Genomic DNA, 17,053 nt, shown 5'->3' on the forward strand with positions numbered 1-17,053 from the left:
TTTTTCCATGTAAAGCAAGTATTTGAGGGGAAAACTATGTTTCTAATTTTGAATCCGGATTTCTCAGGGGTATTTGCCGAGCTACCTCGCAGCATATCAGATGCCGCCCAATTCTACCGAGCCGAAGAAAGGAACACCGCAGATAAGCTCTTCTGGTCGCAGTATTTGGCGCCGAATTATCCGGTGCCTTTTGCCGATCAACTGAAACAGCTGATCGAACTGCATAAGGCGGCGGAACTAGCCATGAAAGATCTGGTTATCCAGCTATGGCCTGCCAAGCCGATTCCAAGCAGCTACTTCGGGCTCATGAAGCGGCTTGTAAGCGCTTGCCCTCGACTTGACGTCATCAAGCGGTCGGTCTGTATAGAAGGTGCGCGAATGGCCTTCGCCCGTGCAAAGGTGCACTGGGCAAAGATGGATGCTGAAAAGCTGATGACCGAAGGACCGCCAGAGGGGAAGGAGCACCGCAAGCCGGAATTGTATTATGAGAGTGTCCGGAAAGGATCCTACCTTGCAGCGGAGCCATGTACCAAGGACATTATATTCCCATGAATGCAAATCATGTTGTCCTTTGTAATGTTTGAACAAGGTCATTGATTTATTTCCTGTTATATAAAAGTTTACCCTCCTGTGCGGCCGTTTTATATGTTAAATCTGAGAGTTGGCCAGTCGTCGACTTCTGCCCCCACGTAAGAAGTACGGGGGTGTTCGGGATAAACCTGAGCACTCTTTATCCCAGTTTTGGGTCCTTCGAAGGAGGTGCTCAGCACAACAAACCAGGCAATCAGACTATAGGGCTTTATTACTCTCACTTAGCCATAGGAGCTTTAGTAAGGTAGGCGCAGCCCCTGTTGTTCGGAAGACCGTACTAGGAGCTCTGTAAGCACCTGATCGGAGAAAAGACCGATCCATCGCACGCTGCATTGGTTATGGCATTATGCGGGAGAAATCCTTAAAGATTTTACGACCTCTCTAACAGCTGACCAGCTCTCGCCGTATCATGACAGTCAGTTTTCGGCTTTCTCTACTAAGGTGCTCGTCCGGAAGAACCGGGACACAATCGCAGTAGTTCTCCCAGTGCTACCTTAGCCGATATAGCGGAACGTAAGGTACCAAAACATGGGAGCCGGGCAAACCCAACTATTGACCCAAGACATGATTCGGAGCTGATGCATATAATGCTATAGGTTCGGGGTGCCGAACTTCCATGAAGGTGTTCGGACTTTATTGCCATATTATGGGTAAAACGAAGCCCCTGGCATATTTTAAGGCATATCGTTGTGTACGGATGCCACTTGACAAAAGAATTTCGATAAGAAATAACAGCAGGTAAACGTCACATAAATCCACATGTTGTATTTGAATAGTACGTCTATGCGTATGAGTACAAGTAATGTGATAGAAAGGGAATATGATTGCGGAACCTGTTGAGACCAGGGGGAAGAAGCTGAGTGCGGATCCGTGATATAGCCGGATGGTCATTGCGGGGAATGTCTAAGGATTCCCTTGCGCGTTCAAGCTGCCTTCGTATGGCCCGTCCTGGTCGGCGCAAAGGTGAACCTATGAAGGAAATGTAAGAACTATTTGCGTGCCGGAGAGCGGTTAAGCCGCTGAGCTCGGCCTGTCCTGGCCTTTGCCGGAGTGTTTAACAGAGCTCTGGACGAGCCGGGATATCCTTCCGCAAAGCAGTTCGGAGTCCCTTGACGGTGTCCGGGAGCCTGGACGTCAACTCGAGGTTCGGCTGCAAGGTGCTGCTCGTTGATTCTGCTGCTAAAGCAGTAGTGTATTTGTTTGTGCCGGGGGAAGGTTCGGCCTTGCCATTGACCGTGATGACGCCGCGTGGACCGGGCATCTTGAGCTTACGGTAGGAATAATGTGGCACCGCGTTGAATCGAGCGAACGCGGTTCGTCCGAGCAGTGCCTGATAATCACTGCGGAAAGGGACGATTTCGAAGATTAACTCTTTGGTACGGTAATTTTCTGGTGATCCGAAGACTACCCCAAGGGCAATGGAGCCTGTACAGCTGGCTTCCACACCTAGTATAATGCCTCTGAAAGTGGCTTTAGTGGGTTTGATCGCCGAATGATCGATGCCCATCTTGCGCACTGTGTCCTGGTAAAGCAGATTTAGGCTGCTGCCTCCGTCCATAAGGACTCAAGTGAGGTGGAACCCGTCTATTATTGGGTCGAGGACTAGTGCGGTTGGATTGCCATGATTGGCGTTAACCGGACGATCCGTGCAGTTGAAGGTGACCGGCCCTAGTTTATATTATGGGACGGATAGTTCCGTTAAGTCGGCACCCCTAAGGGTGCGTATCCGGTCCGAGTTAGTAATTTGGGTGGTATTTACCACATTCACCGATTGAATATGCGGGGGAAACTTCTTTTGCCTTCTCGTGTTCGGTGATCTAGGCTCTTCGTCGCCATCATCGCTTTGGGACCCCCCTTCTCCGTTTTTGGCGCTTGCCCTGCCGTGTTGTTTGAAGACCCAGCATTCTCTGTTGGTATGGGTGGCTGGCGCTCCTGGGGTGCCATGAATTTGGCATTGGCGATCGAGTATGCGGTCCAAACTGGATGGACCTGAATTATTATTTTTGAGTGGCCCCTTCCGCTGACCGGACTTGGAGCCCCTGAATCTGGCATTGACTGCCGTATCTTTTGCGTTTTCACCATATTTGCGGCGCTTATGTTTGTTGCGTCGTGGTTCGCCGTTGCTATCCCTGGCCTTTGATGTGCCAGGTTTGCTTGCTGTATTGTTACTATGAGCCAACCAGCTATCTTCGCCCGCGCAAGAGTGGGTCATAAGTGTCGTGAGGGCTGCCATGGATTTTGGCTTCTCTTGATCGAGGTGTCGGGCGAGCCATTCGTCACTGATGTTGTGTTTAAATGCCGCTAAGGCCTCTGCATCCGGACAGTCGACAATTTGGTTTTTCTTAGTTAGGAACCGGGTCCAGAATTTCTTGGCCGATTCCCCTGGCTGCTGAGTTATATGACTTAAATCGTCAGCATCCGGCAGTCGCACATAAGTGCCCTGGAAATTGTCCAAGAATGCATCTGCCAGGCTCTCCCAATTTCCGATGGAGTTTGCCGGAAAGCTATTAAGCCAATGCCGAGCCGGCCCTTTGAGTTTTAGCGGGAGATACTGGATGGCATGTAGGTCATCCCCGTGGGCCATGTGAATGTGGAGGAAGAAGTCTTCTTTCCATACCGCGGGGTCTGTAGTATCATCATATGATTCAATGTTTACGGGTTTAAACCCTTCTGGGAATTCGTGATCCATTACTTCATCAGTGAAGCATAGGGGGTGTGCGGCGCCTCTGTGCCGGGCTATATCACGACGCAGTTCATACGAGTCTTGTCTGCTGTGTTCGGCCCGGCCGGATTTGCTTTTAGTGTATCCGGCGTGACGATCATCGTCACGTGTTGGGGTGCGACCCCGTGATCTATAGATCGACCTTCCATGTTTTATTTTGTTTTACAATACGTCTCGCAGGTCCCGCGTATTGCCCCGGGCCTTGGTATTTTTGTTTGAATGGCGGCGGGGTGCGGGCTGGCCTTCGGACTGATGGGCCTCTCTGTCTCGGCCACGAGGCAGCTGATCAGCCGCATCATATGCTGGTGATGTAGGTTTTAATGGTTCCTCTTCGAGTTGAGGAAGCAACCTGCGCTTTGGGTAACTCTTGGTTGGGCGCTTAAGTTCATATTCCTCGGCTGCCAGGACTTCAGTCCATCTATCCGCTAGAAAATCTTGATCAGCTCGAAGCTGTTGTTGCTTTTTCTTCAGGCTATTTGCTGTGGCTATAAGCCGGCGCTTGAAGCGCTCCTGCTCGACGGGATCCTCAGGCACGACAAATTCTTCGTCGTCGAGGCTCACTTCGTCTTCGGAGAGAGGCATGTAATTGTCATCCTCTGATTCTCCGTTTGCTGCCTGTTCCGGAGGGCTAGCTTGTTCATCCTCCCGCTCGAGGTCTGGCTGGACGGGATTATCGTCATCTTCGGCACTATCCGGAGCGTTATTGTCTCTTGTGCCGGTATCGTTGCTTTTGCTATGGCGAGACTTAGAGTGGCGCCGCTGATGTCGGTGCTTGGGTTGCTTCTTGGAGGGATTATCCTTCGTTGTCTTATCGCCATTCCCTTCTTTGGGGGTGTCCACCATGTATATGTCATACGATGAGGTGGCAGTCCAGCGCCCTGTGGGCGGTGGTTCTTGTTCGTCTCCTGCATCGTCGTCCATACCGTTGACGTCTTCGGAGCCGAAGTCGAGCATGTCGGTTAAATCGTCGACAGTGGCTACTAAGTGGGTGGTGGGTGGAGCGCGAATTTCTTCGTCGTTCGCATCCCATTCTAGCCGGACATAGTTCGGCCAAGGGTCTCCCGACAGGGAGAGAGACTTCAACGAGTTTAGTACGTCGCCAAAAGGCGAGTGGTGAAAGATATCCGTGGAGGTAAACTCCATGATCGGTGCCCAATCAGATTTGATGGGCACGGACACAAGCGGCTCGGAGTCCGTGGCCGGGGACGAATCCAACGGTTCGGCAACACGGTTCTCATAGGAGGTGAAGCCAGTATTCGGTGCTATCGCCACTGAGTGTGCGGCCTCTGTGGCGGGGTCCATCCATCCGTCCACAGATGGCGCAATTTGTTCCGGATTGAAGGCCGGAGTAGTTGCAGGTGTGATCTCCCGAACACAGTCCGATGGCAGAGTTAAATCATGCTCGTCGTGATCGTGCAGCGCACCTAACATGGGCTCGAATCCGTCGAAGATCAAGTCTCCGCGGATGTCGGCAGTATAGTTCAAGTTTCCAAACCTGACCTGATGGCCAGGGGCGTAGCTATCGATCTGCTCCAGATGGCCAAGCGAGTTAGCCCGCAGTACGAAGCCACCGAATATGAAGATCTATCCGGGGAGGAAAACCTCACCCTGGATCGCATCGTTGCCGATGATCGAAGGAGCCATCAAGCCTTACGGTGATGGCACAGTGGAACTCTCAATGAACGCACCAATGTCGGTGTCAAAACCGGCGGATCTCGGGTAGGGGGTCCCGAACTATGCGTCTAAGGCGGATGGTAACAGGAGGCGGGGGACACAATGTTTACCCAGGTTAGGGCCCTCTCGGTGGAGGTAATACCCTACTTCCTGCTTGATTGATCTTGATGATATGAGTATTACAAGAGTTGATCTACCACGAGATCATAGAGGCTAAACCCTAGAAGCTAGCCTATGGTATGATTGTTGTTGTCCTACGGACTAAACCCTCCGGTTTATATAGACACCAGAGGGGGCTAGGGTTACACAGAGTCGGTTACAAGGGAGGAGATCTACATATCCGTATTGCCAAGCTTGCTTTCCACGCCAAGGAGAGTCCCATCTGGACACGAGACGAAGTCTTCAATCTTGTATCTTCATAGTCCAACAGTCCGGCCAAAGGATATAGCCCGGCTGTCCGAGGACCCCCTAATCCAGGACTCCCTCAACGGGCACTGCAGCAGATCTTTGTCCTCTAGGCACTGTAGCAAAAGCATTTGTAGTAGACTTGCCCTTCTTCTCCTCTGCTTCCTCTTGAAGCTGCTCAACTTTAATTTGGATCTCAGTTACCTTCAGATCAAGATCATAGAATTTGGTCTCTATAATCCTCTCCAAGCTCTCCTGGTTTTGAGTCAGGGTGGCCAAGCCCTTCTCAATCCTCAAGGTGGATTGGATCAGATATGCCAACTGATCTTGCTTGCTCTTCAGGAAAACTTGAGATGCCTCTTCATCAGTTGGCATCTTTGCAGCTTTCTCTGCCCTTGCCTTCTCTCTTCTCTTGTGCTTGAGCTGATGATGGTTCATTCTCAGTCATGACTACAGTGTTGTCTTCAAACTCAGGATATAAGGGTAAATTCTCCTTATCCAACTGATATGTGCCTGTGCCCATCTTTGAGTTGATGAGCTCCTGAATGTGTGGGGCATACCCACAACTTCTCTTCTGATCAGTTGCTGTCCTTTTGATTGTTTCCACAATCAGACTCATGACTTTGAACGTTTGAGGCACATCAAACAAATGTAGCAAGTTGATAGCATGTCCCCTGATCATCTTGTGATCACCTGACTTGGGTAGCAAAGTGTGCCTTAGGATCCAATTTATGGTAGGCAGACCAGATAACAAGAAGTGGACAGGTCCAAACTTGTGATTCTCGAAAGCATCATCTGGGATCTCTCTATACATGTGTGCCATAGTGTTGTGGTCTTTCTTCTTCTCAGCATAAACATCCAAGTCATCCTCATTTTCTTCCAGAGCATTGATCAACTGAGCCCATTCTTCAACAGTGGATTGGTACCTTGTACCTTCAGACATGCAAACTATCCTTCCATCTGGATAAAAGTGGGCAGTGGAGTAAAACTGCATGATCAGCTCATCATTCCACTTGATGAGCTTCTGGGCAACAAATGTATCAACTCCACATGCTTTGAAGCTGTCATATACTCCTGGATAGTGATCTTCATTCTTCTTGATGTACTCCTAGTCAATCCATATCATGTCACACACAATGGGCTTCTTGTCAAAAAAAATGTCTCATAAAAGTCTTGCTGTTCCTTAGTGTGAAACCTGTAGTCAACAGCAGTTCTCCTCCTGACAGCATATGGATCAGACTGTCTCCATAATCTCAGTCCTGCATCCTTCCTGATCTTCATGTTTTCTGCAACGGGATGTGCATCATTGTGGTCAGGGATCTTGGGCTTGAGCTTTCTCAAAACAAGTGAGGCATCTTCCTCTTCTTCAGCAGCCTCAGGCACTGGGGCCTTGTTTTTCTCCTCAGCAAGAATGTTTCTAGTGCTTCTCTTGGGTTTAGGCTTTGGAGCTGGAACAGCAGCCTTGGGAGCAGCTTTGGGCTTAGATGGAGCAGCCCCTGATCTGATTGCATCTCCCATGAGCTTCTGAGCTTTGGGTGCTGGTGCAGCATCCTCCTGTTCTTCTTCTTCTTCTTCAGAATCTCTCCTCATTGAGGGCTTGCCAAGAACTTTGGCAGTAGTGGTTCTTGCCCTTTTCTTCTTCTTATCCTCACCAGCAGCTTCTTCTTCAGATTCAATGGTGAACTTCATGGTTTCACCTGTGGCAACTTTCCTTGGCTTTGACATTGGAACTCTTCTTGCTGGAGCCTTTGTTTTCATTCCTGGCTTTCTTGCAGCAGCTGTGCCATACTCCTTTTTCAGCAACTTTTTCCTTGAAGTGGCTTCATCCTCTACAGCCACATAATCTTCATCCTCTGAATCAGAATTTTTCTTCTTCCTTGTCCTCGTAGCTGCCTTTGGCAAGTTACTAGGTGTGCTCCTGCTGCCCTCATCATAGCTGCTAGAGGGATCAGAACCCTCACTCATCTGCACCTGCTGTTCAGACTTGTTCTGGCTGTTATTTTGGTCAGACATCTTGCAAGCAAACTGTCAGCAGACCCTGTGAATAGATTATATATGAGGTAGAGAAGATGAGCATCACAAAGTACAGGAGTTTTGCAAAACAATTGAGTCAAAAAGTTTAGTTTTAGTTCTCTACAGAAGTGATCTCGGAGCTACCGAATTGACAAACTCGGTGATACCGAAGCAACACTTGGAACCTAAACTAGTGAACTCGGTAGGGCCGAGTCACAGTTTGGTGGCACCGAGATTGCTAGGGTTTCACAGAATCTTGAACTCGGTCACACCGATTTGCAAGTTTCGGTCAGACCGAAGAGCGCATGTGCAATGGCCAAGGCCGAATCGGTGAGACAGATTTCTACAGTTCGGTCGGTCCGAGATGAGTTCTGCGGAGAGCTAACCCTAAAATTTCGAATCAATCTAGACCTAAGGAAGTTTTAGCTGGATGGATCAATCTCAATCGTGGCAAGAAACATGGCATTGTCCTTGTGCTAGGAATCGGAGTGAAAAAGACAGCACAAGGGATCGAACACTTACCCTAGAACGAAGAGTGTTCGCTACGGCGGCAACGGCGGAGCAGATTGTCGTTGACAGCGGCGGAGACCAGCGGCGGGAGGTCGCTGGCGGCGAGAAGACGATCCGGAGACCCGAAGAGGCAGAGCAGGTTACGCGCGGGTGAAGGGTTTCGGAAAATTTTCCAAAATTTGACCCGTCGGTATATATAACCTGACCCTGTCGGTGTGACCGAGTGGAACAACTCGGTGGCACCGAGATGCAAAACTGCAGGTAGTTACTGCAACTCGGTGTGACCGAAAGGTTCTAATCGGTTGCACCGAGATTGAAAACCTAGATCAACTTAGTGATCTCGGTAGGACCGAAAAGGATGCATCGGTCAGACCGAAATGCACAAAGAGGTTTTGGAAGTTTAAGTCTATGACGAATCGGGGACTCCGAGTGCTCCTCACAGAGAGTGGTTCGAATCTGACTTGATCAAACTTTGTGATGTAGCATGCATAGAGTTTGAGACAAGAAAAGCATAGATAGCTAGAGGGAGTTCTTAGGCATTCTTGTCCGTCCATTTGGCAAAAGAGAAAAAGCCAAACAATCAAAGCAACAAATGGATGTCCTTGAATGAGTAAAACATGCATCCAACATGCTCACACAATAAACTGACAAAAGAAATATGTGACAAAGCATGCACAAACACTCTAGCATCTATCAAGGAATTTGGCGATGACTAGGTCATCTATATATGAGTATATTGACTTAGGGGTCAAATTAGAACATTTGATCATAGGTCATACTCATCGTTTAAGCACAAGTGGGGTTGCCACTTTTACATAAAGCGTTGTTGTGCTCACATCATTAGAGTTGCTTTAGCTCAATTGATTAGAGTAAAGCTCCCCCTAGATGTGATATCCCCCCTAAGAGGGATGAACTAACCTTGGGTTTTGTCGATGATGACTTCATGTAGGTGTTGAAGATGTGGATGCTCAAAGTTGATGTAGATCATTCGGAGCAATCCATTGGAGTGAGTTGCACTTTCAATACCTACACGGGTTAGTCCCACAAGGAACAAACAAGGATATCCATAGACATAGAGTGATGTGTACACAAGATGATGTCCATGAAAGCATTAGGTTACCTTGTCCCTTGTCTTACCAACAAGAGAGTTTGTGACTCCTTGAACTAGTGCAAGATATGAAAGTTGTTTGCACTTGTCCTTGCCAAAATGATGAGAGTGAAGTACGTTGGCGGAGTCATCCTCAAGAACTCTCTAGTTCTTCTTCTTCGGGATCCACACCATCTTGATGGGAATCCTTGGAGTTGTAGTCGTATTTGATGAAGTAGAACTTGATGTAGTCTTGGGAATCCACTTGACCAAGGCCTTGGGTGCTTCTTCAAATGCATCAATATCCTCTTGAAGCTTGTCCTTGCCTTTTTGCTTGTGGTCTTGTGGTGGAAGATCATCTTGAGCTTGTGTTCCTTTGAAAGAAGTAGGATCATACTTCTCTTGTTGAGGAACAAACTTCGTCTTGGGGTATTGATCTTCTTCCCACTCAACTCCATTGGCATTGAACTTTCATTCAAAACCAACACCTTGATTCTTCCGGTGTCTTCCTTGCTTGCGTACAATTTCCTCAAATTGCTTACTTCCGGCAAGGCTCTTGTAAACACCTTTCTCTATAATTCCCTTTAATAAGCTATTTTCTTGCTCAAGTGTAACTTGGCTAAGAGAATCATTAGTGGAATCAAGAGAACTACTAGAAGCAACATCATTGGATTTAGCATGATTGTTGTTACTACTAGATGAAGAATCTTTCTTGTTCTTGTTGCTAGATTTAACTTGTGGCATGTAAGTAGACAAGAGTAAACGCTTGGCAATGTAAGAAGAACATTTCTTACGAAGATCATCATTGATTGCCTTTAAAAACTCATGTTCTTGCTCAAGGTTGAGCTTTTCAAAGCGTAGCTTATCATGAGTCTTTAAAAGTTCTCGATGATTTTCCAAGGTAGTTTCATGAGCTAACTTGAGAGTGTTTAGTCCTTTAGTTAGATGCTCAATCTCCTTCTTATCATCATCATTCGTTTTATCTTGATTATCATGACTAATAGCAAGCTCATCATAGTTTTCATAACTAGAGTTGTCAACAAGTAAATCATCATCTCCTAGCAAATCATCTTCATCACTATTGAAATCAACATACTCGGGGTGTGTTACCTTTGGACCTTTAGCCATGAAGCATCTCCCAATTCCTTCATTTGGTGAGTCAAATATGTTGTAGGAGTTGGTTGTCACAAGTGCTAGTCCGGCAACACCTTCATCTTGAGTATATTCGGAGTCGGAGTGATAACTTCTTTCGGAGTGATGGTCAGAGTCGGAACCGGATACCCATTCACCAACATGAGCTTCATGTTTTCTTTTTGTGTAGCTCTTTGATGACTTGTCCTTCCTTTCCGAATCCTTGCTTCTCCGAGAGGGTCTTCGTTCATAACGATCATCTCTACTCCTTCTTTCTCTTGATGGTGATTCTTCTCTTCTACTCCTTCTTTTGGGAGAATCTTCTCTTCTTTTGTAGGGAGCCGTACACTCATTGGAGTAGTGTCCGGGTCTTCCACAATTGTAGCAATTACGCTCACGACTAGAAGATCTTTTGTCATTGTAGGACCTTGACTTGGAACTTATTTCCTTGCTTCTACTCTTGTAGAACTTGTTGAAGTTCTTCACCATTAGACTCAATTCTTCATTGAAGGTTTGCTTCTCACTTGATGATGTGGGAGCATCACACGAGGCTTTGTAAGCACCACTTGACTTGTTGTGAAGCTCTTCCTTATCCTTGACTGACATCTCATGAGCAACAATTCTTCCAATAACTTCCGTTGGCTTGAGATCTTTGTAATTGGGCATCATTTGGATCAATGTGCACACGGTATCATATTTTCCATCCAAGGCTCTTAGGATCTTCTTGATGATGAATCTATCGGTCATCTCTTCACTTCCTAAGCCGGCAATCTCATTTGTGATGAGAGCAAGCCTAGAGTACATTTCAGCGACACCTTCACCATCCTTCATTTTGAACTTGTCAAGCTGACTTTGGAGCACATCCAATTTGGATTCCCTGACGGAATCGGTACCTTCGTGCATATCAATCAAAGTATCCCAAATTTCCTTTGCATTCTCAAGACGGCTGATTTTGTTGAATTCTTCGGGGCACAATCCGTTGAAGAGAATATCACAAGCTTGAGCATTGTATTGTAGCATCTTCAACTCTTCCGCGGTAGCTTCACGGTTTGGTTCTCTCCCATCGAAGAATTCACCTTGCAAGCCAATACACACAATAGCCCAAACAGCGGGGTTATGTCCAAGAATATGCATTTTCATCTTATGCTTCCAACTAGCAAAATTCGTACCATCAAAGTAAGGACCTCTACGGTGGTAATTTCCCTCGCTAGACGCCATACTCTCTTAGGTTGTGAAACCAAGGCTATGACCACCAAAAGCTATGGAAATCAAAGCAAATGGAGACCAAAGCTCTGATACCACTTGTAGGATTGAAAGTATGTCTAGAGGGGGGTGATTAGACTACTTGACCAAATAAAAATCTAGCCTTTTCCCAATTTTAGTTCTTGGCAGATTTTAGCAACTTTGCACAAGTCAAGCAAACAACCTACACATGCAATTCTAAGAGTATAGCAGCGGAATGTAAAACAATTGCATATGAAGGCAAAGGGAGGAGTTTGAGGGAGCAAACGCAATGTTGACACGGAGATTTTTTATCCGTGGTTCCGATAGGTGGTGCTATCGTACATCCACGTTGATGGAGACTTCAACCCACGAAGGGTAGCGGTTGCGCGAGTCCACGGAGGGCTCCACCCACGAAGAAGCAACCTTGTCTATCCCACCATGGCCGTCGCCCACGAAGGACTTGCCTCACTCGGGTAGATCTTCACGAAGTAGGCGATCTCCTTGCCCTTACAAACTCCTTGGTTTAACTCCACAATCTTGACGGAGGCTCCCAAGTGACACCTAGCCAATCTAGGAGACACCACTCTCCAAGAGGTAACAAATGGTGTGTTGATGATGAACTCCTTGCTCTTGTGCTTCAAATGATAGTCTCCTCAACACTCACCTCTCTCTCACAGGATTTGGATTTGGTGGAAAGAAGATTTGAGTGGAAAGCAGCTTGGGGAAGGCTAGAGATCAAGATTTATGTGGTTGGAATGAATATCTTGACCTCAACACAAGTGTAGGTGGTTCTCTCTCAGAAAATGTATGTTGGAAGTGTAGGCATGTTCTGATGGATCTCTCCATGAATGAAGAGTGGGTGGAGGGGTATATATAGCCTCCACACAAAATCTAACCATTACACACAAATCACCAAACTCGGTGGGACCGAATCATGAAACTCGGTCGGACCGATTTAGTTCAAAATGTGAATGTTAGGGATCTCGGTGGGACTGACATGTCAACTTGGTGGGAACGATGTCATTAGGGTTAGGGCATAACGTAATTTCGGTGAGACCGATTACACAAACTCGGTGAGACCGATTTTGGTAATAGACTAACAGAGAGTTGGTCAGGCGAACTCGGTGGGACCGATTCGCTCATTTCGGTTGGACCGAAACGTTACGAAAGGGAAACAGAGAGTTTGCATTGCAATCTCGGTGGGACCGATCGCTCATCTTGGTTTGACCGAAACGTTACGAAGGGAAACAGAGTGATTACAATCCCATCTTGGTGAGACCGAGATCCCTATCGGTGAGACCGAAAAGACTAGGGTTTCTGGCAGTGGCTATGTCAACTGAACTCCGTGGCGCCGGTTAGAAAGATTCGGTGGGGCCGAGTTTGAATTTTTGTTTGGGACATATGTGGATGTGAGAAAGTAGTTGAGGGTTTTGGAGCATATCACTAAGCACTTTGAGCACGAAACTCATTAAGCAACACCTCACCCCACTTGATAGTATTGGCTTTTCCTATGGACTCAATGTGATCTTGGATCACTAAAATGAAAATGTAGAGTCTTGTGCTTTGAGCTTGAGCCAATCTTTTGTCCTTAGCATTTTGAGGGGTCCACTTTCTAATCCATGCCATGCCAATCGTTGAGCTTTCCTGACATATTTATCTTGAAATAGCATTAGCTCAATGAGCTATATGTTGTTAGGAATTACCAAAACCACCCAGGGATAGTTGCACTTTCACATGCCTTCCTCGGTCGCCCTATTACATGAATCAGCAGAGAAGAATCAGAAAAAGTGAGGCAAATATCTTATGGACAGACCATTCAAGAAAAGGAAACTTATTTAGAAAGATAACACAAATTGAGCTAGTACCATGCTTTTTGTTCTCCAGCTAGTTAAAATGAGATAACTCATTCATACAAGAAAACAGAGGCACAATATGAATACACAGCAGGATTGACAAGTACACAGCAGGATGCAGTATTTTTTTAGGATCACAAAACACCAATATAAGCTAGAATCGACAAGTACACAGCAGGATTCAATTCGTCTTGCCCATATACAGCAACCACCAGACATGTCACATTTCAGCATGCACATACAATTTATTTACTTATTTTTGAGCAAAATTGCCCACTTCCAAACAGAATGTCCTTTCATTTGATAAATAAAAATAGCAGGCCAAAGAAAGGCAAGCGTACAACAGACACATTACAGATGAGCAAGATACTAGAGGTCAGCACACAAGTCATATCGTATATTTTGTTAATCTTTAACATCATACAGAATTATGAGCTTGACAGTCGTCGGTCTAACCATATCATGCAGACAACGGCATACAAACTAATTAGTAGTACTATATATGATGCAGCATACGGAGAGAATTTCTACCTTGTTATCATCGAGGAGGAACAGGGGGTGGGGGAAGATTTCGATCGGCTCCGTGTCAGCTGCCATCACCACAAACTCAGTCTTGGTAGCTGGGGAAAAGAGAAAACAGAGATTAAAAATCATAGGAACTGAAATTAGCATGACCGACCAAAGCGCGCAGCTAAGGACTGGTCACCTTCAAGGTAGAACAATGAATTAACTAGTTTTAGTCAAAGTCGTAAGCATGCACATACAAACATACATACGAATTGAACCAGAATCCATGTATGTCTGTGCACTTAATTGCAGGTTCTATCCAACTTGCAATTGGAAAGAGTACAACCTAGTTTACTAGCAGCCTAACAAAAGATTCAGGTTCTTGGCTTGGTGCATGAATCCTACTGTCGTAGACAGACAGAGAGGAAAGAGCACTGACGACACAACGACGACAGCAGAGCGATGCGAGCCAGTCAGGCAGTGCTTGATAAGCTATTGATAAGCAGTTTGCACACAATTAGCAGGCAACCAACAAAGTAATGTTGTATACTGTTCTGCAGTAAAGAGTAGAATTTCTTTTAGTTGGCTCTGAAATTTCTCTCCATGGTGCACACATGACATACAACCACAACATCGATTTGAATGTGAAACTTAATTCTGCACAATTTAGTTGCTTATAAATTTCAGCACCAAATTAGCATGTCTCGTTACTGATGAAGTACTTCCTTTATCTATCATAGAATGGAAGGAATCACACAACATCTGGTAGTACTGTAATTAGATTTAGTAGTAAATCCGTAGGTACATGTGGTTGGTATCTACTAGTAGGGAGTTGCACAGCATCCGTTGTTCTAATTAGAGAGCTGCTAGTGTGTTTGTACGCATTAGCTGCAAACAAGTGTTGTTTGTTTTACTTACCCTGCTCTGCTCTGCGCTTCTCTTCTCCAAGCGAAAGCAGAGCAGGGAGAGCAAGCACACTACCATAACATACAAAGCCATCTACAACCAGCCTAAAAACAAACATACCTACATGACTCACTCACGCACTACCATTATGTTATGGATGAGCAAGTCTAGTGTGTGAGAGAAAATGCAGACAAGTTGAGGTAAAGTGCTGACCCCACGCTGTGAGGAACAGATCGAGGAGCTAATAACTGGGCAATGCAGCACCAAGTCCGACTCTACTACTACTACCTGTGACGCATCATTGTTGATCCATGGCAGATAATAGTAAAGATTAGAACCCATGATTTTGATACAGAAGTTACCTAGCTTGGTAGCCTAGCATAGAACAGCACTACATAGTACTTGGCCAGCAAATTTGAGCAATTCAGTGACCGCATTGCATGACAACAAATATAAAAACTATGGACATCACATACGATGTGTGACAACAGAGAACACATTTGACAATGTAGAACACATGCGCAACCACACATCCCATAATAGGGTTACAATCTAGAGGCAGTTAGCTAGCTGCTACCAGATCGCTCACTCATCAATATAGAACTGCAAAAGAGCGCAAAGAAATAAATCAACGAGAGCATAAGGCATACTGTAGCCAGCTAGCTAGATTTCATCTTGAGACTTATCCTTGTGCTTCTGTAGCATCTCGATAACTTGGTCCAGGGGTGGGTGTCCAGGCCTCCAAAAAAACTGGTCGCCGATCTTGAAATCGTACGCCTCCGGCTGCACAGAATGAACTCCTTCAACTACAAAACACATACAGAATTAAAAGGACGCCGGTAAGAGCAGGGAAGAACAACATTCGATAATGCTTCACAGTAACTAGCTGTGCAATAGGTAGCTAGTCGGAACCAAACAGATCAAGACAAACAGGAAGTAAGCTACATCCAAAATCTACCAATTCAGCCCCGAGGACCGAATGTAACTGTTAACGTGTTAAACAACACTGTCCAAAATACAGTACCCAGCTAGCCTAGCAAATGTAGTGTTAAGTTGCTGCCAATCTTCCAAAATTTTACTGTCATCCATGCGGTGATTTGGTCAGTGTGGAAAGGAACTGGAGTAATGAAGAGAGAGAGAGAAGCAGAGTTAATTACCTTCATGTCATCCTCGATCTTGGCGACCTAGGACTAGATGCTGGCGACGGTCTCCTTGAGCGGGGCGTTGATGGGGTACTTGCCCTCGTCCCACACGAACCTGCATCCATCCATCCTCTATTGCGTAAGCAAGCGCTGGTAGGCAGATGAGGAATGAAAGAAGCAGCACTGGCCACGGGCAGAGACGGACCTGGTGAGGTAGCTGTCGACGGGGACGCCGTCGACGGTGAGGGTGCCGGGCTTGACCCCTCTGGCGCACTCCAGGTCCTCGATCTACCGGCGGATCTTGTGGGAGACGCCCTCGATGAAAATGTTGGACTGCAGCCAGAGGCCGGATCAGGCCAGAGGCAAAAAGAGGGGTGGGAGACAAGATCGAGATGGGAGGCAAGGAAGTACATTGATGAGGTCGTCGCTGAGCGCGAGCAGGGAGTCGAGCGTGCCGGGGTGATACGTCTCCAACGTATCTATAATTTATGAAGTATTCATGCTATTATATTATCCATCTTGGATGTTTTATGGGCTTTACTATGCACTTTTATATTACTTTTGGGACTAACCTATTGACCCAAAGCCCAGTGCCAGTTTCTTTTTTTCCCCTTGTTTTAGTGTTTCGCAGAAAAGGAATATCAAACGGAGTCCAAACGGAAAGAAACCTTCGGAAAAGTTATTTTTGGAACGGAAGCAATCCAGAAAACTAGGGGTGTACGTAAGGGAAGCAATGAGGAAGGCACGAGGCAGGGGGCGCGCCCACCCCCTGGGCGCGCCCTCCACCCTCGTGGGCCCCTCGTGGCTCCCCTGACGTATTTCTTCCTCATATATATATATATCAATATACCCTAAAACCATCAAGGAACAGAATAGATCGGGAGTTCCGCCGCCGCAAGCCTCTGTAGCCACCAAAAACCAATCGGGGCCCTGTTCCGGCACCCTGCCGGAGGGGGGAACCCTCACCGGTGGCTATCTTCATCATCCCGGCGCTCTCCATGACGAGGAGGGAGTAGTTCACCCTCGGGGCTGAGGGTATGTACCAGTAGCTATGTGTTTGACCTCTCTCTCTCGTGTTCTTGAGATGGTACGATCTTGATGTATCGCGAGCTTTGCTATTATAGTTGGATCTTATGATGTTTCTCCCCCTCTACTCTCTTGTAATGGATTGAGTTTTTCCCTTGAAGTTATCTTATCGGATTGAGTCTTTAAGGATTTGAGAACACTTGATGTATGTCTTGCCGTGCTTATCTGTGGTGACAATGGGATATCACGCGATCCACTTGAT

At 46.5% G+C, this 17,053-nt stretch overlaps 1 long non-coding RNA gene across 2 annotated transcripts; it reads right to left on the reverse strand.

The window, feature by feature from the left end:
* Positions 1–13,770: 13,770 nt before the first annotated feature.
* On the reverse strand, positions 13,771–16,186 carry LOC109764573 (uncharacterized). Of its 2 annotated transcripts, XR_006671027.2 has the most exons (4): positions 15,971–16,186; positions 15,781–15,880; positions 15,274–15,429; positions 13,771–13,830 (listed from the first exon to the last, which is right to left on the reverse strand). It is a non-coding gene; the product is annotated as an uncharacterized lncRNA (long non-coding RNA). The 2 variants fall into 2 exon arrangements; XR_002233208.4 differs by lacking the exon at positions 13,771–13,830 and having other exon boundaries at positions 14,387–15,429.
* Between the last annotated feature and the right edge of the window lie 867 nt (positions 16,187–17,053).

The sequence above is a fragment of the Aegilops tauschii genome, chromosome 2 (assembly GCF_002575655.3).
Source record: "Aegilops tauschii subsp. strangulata cultivar AL8/78 chromosome 2, Aet v6.0, whole genome shotgun sequence".
Lineage (NCBI taxonomy): Eukaryota > Viridiplantae > Streptophyta > Magnoliopsida > Poales > Poaceae > Aegilops > Aegilops tauschii.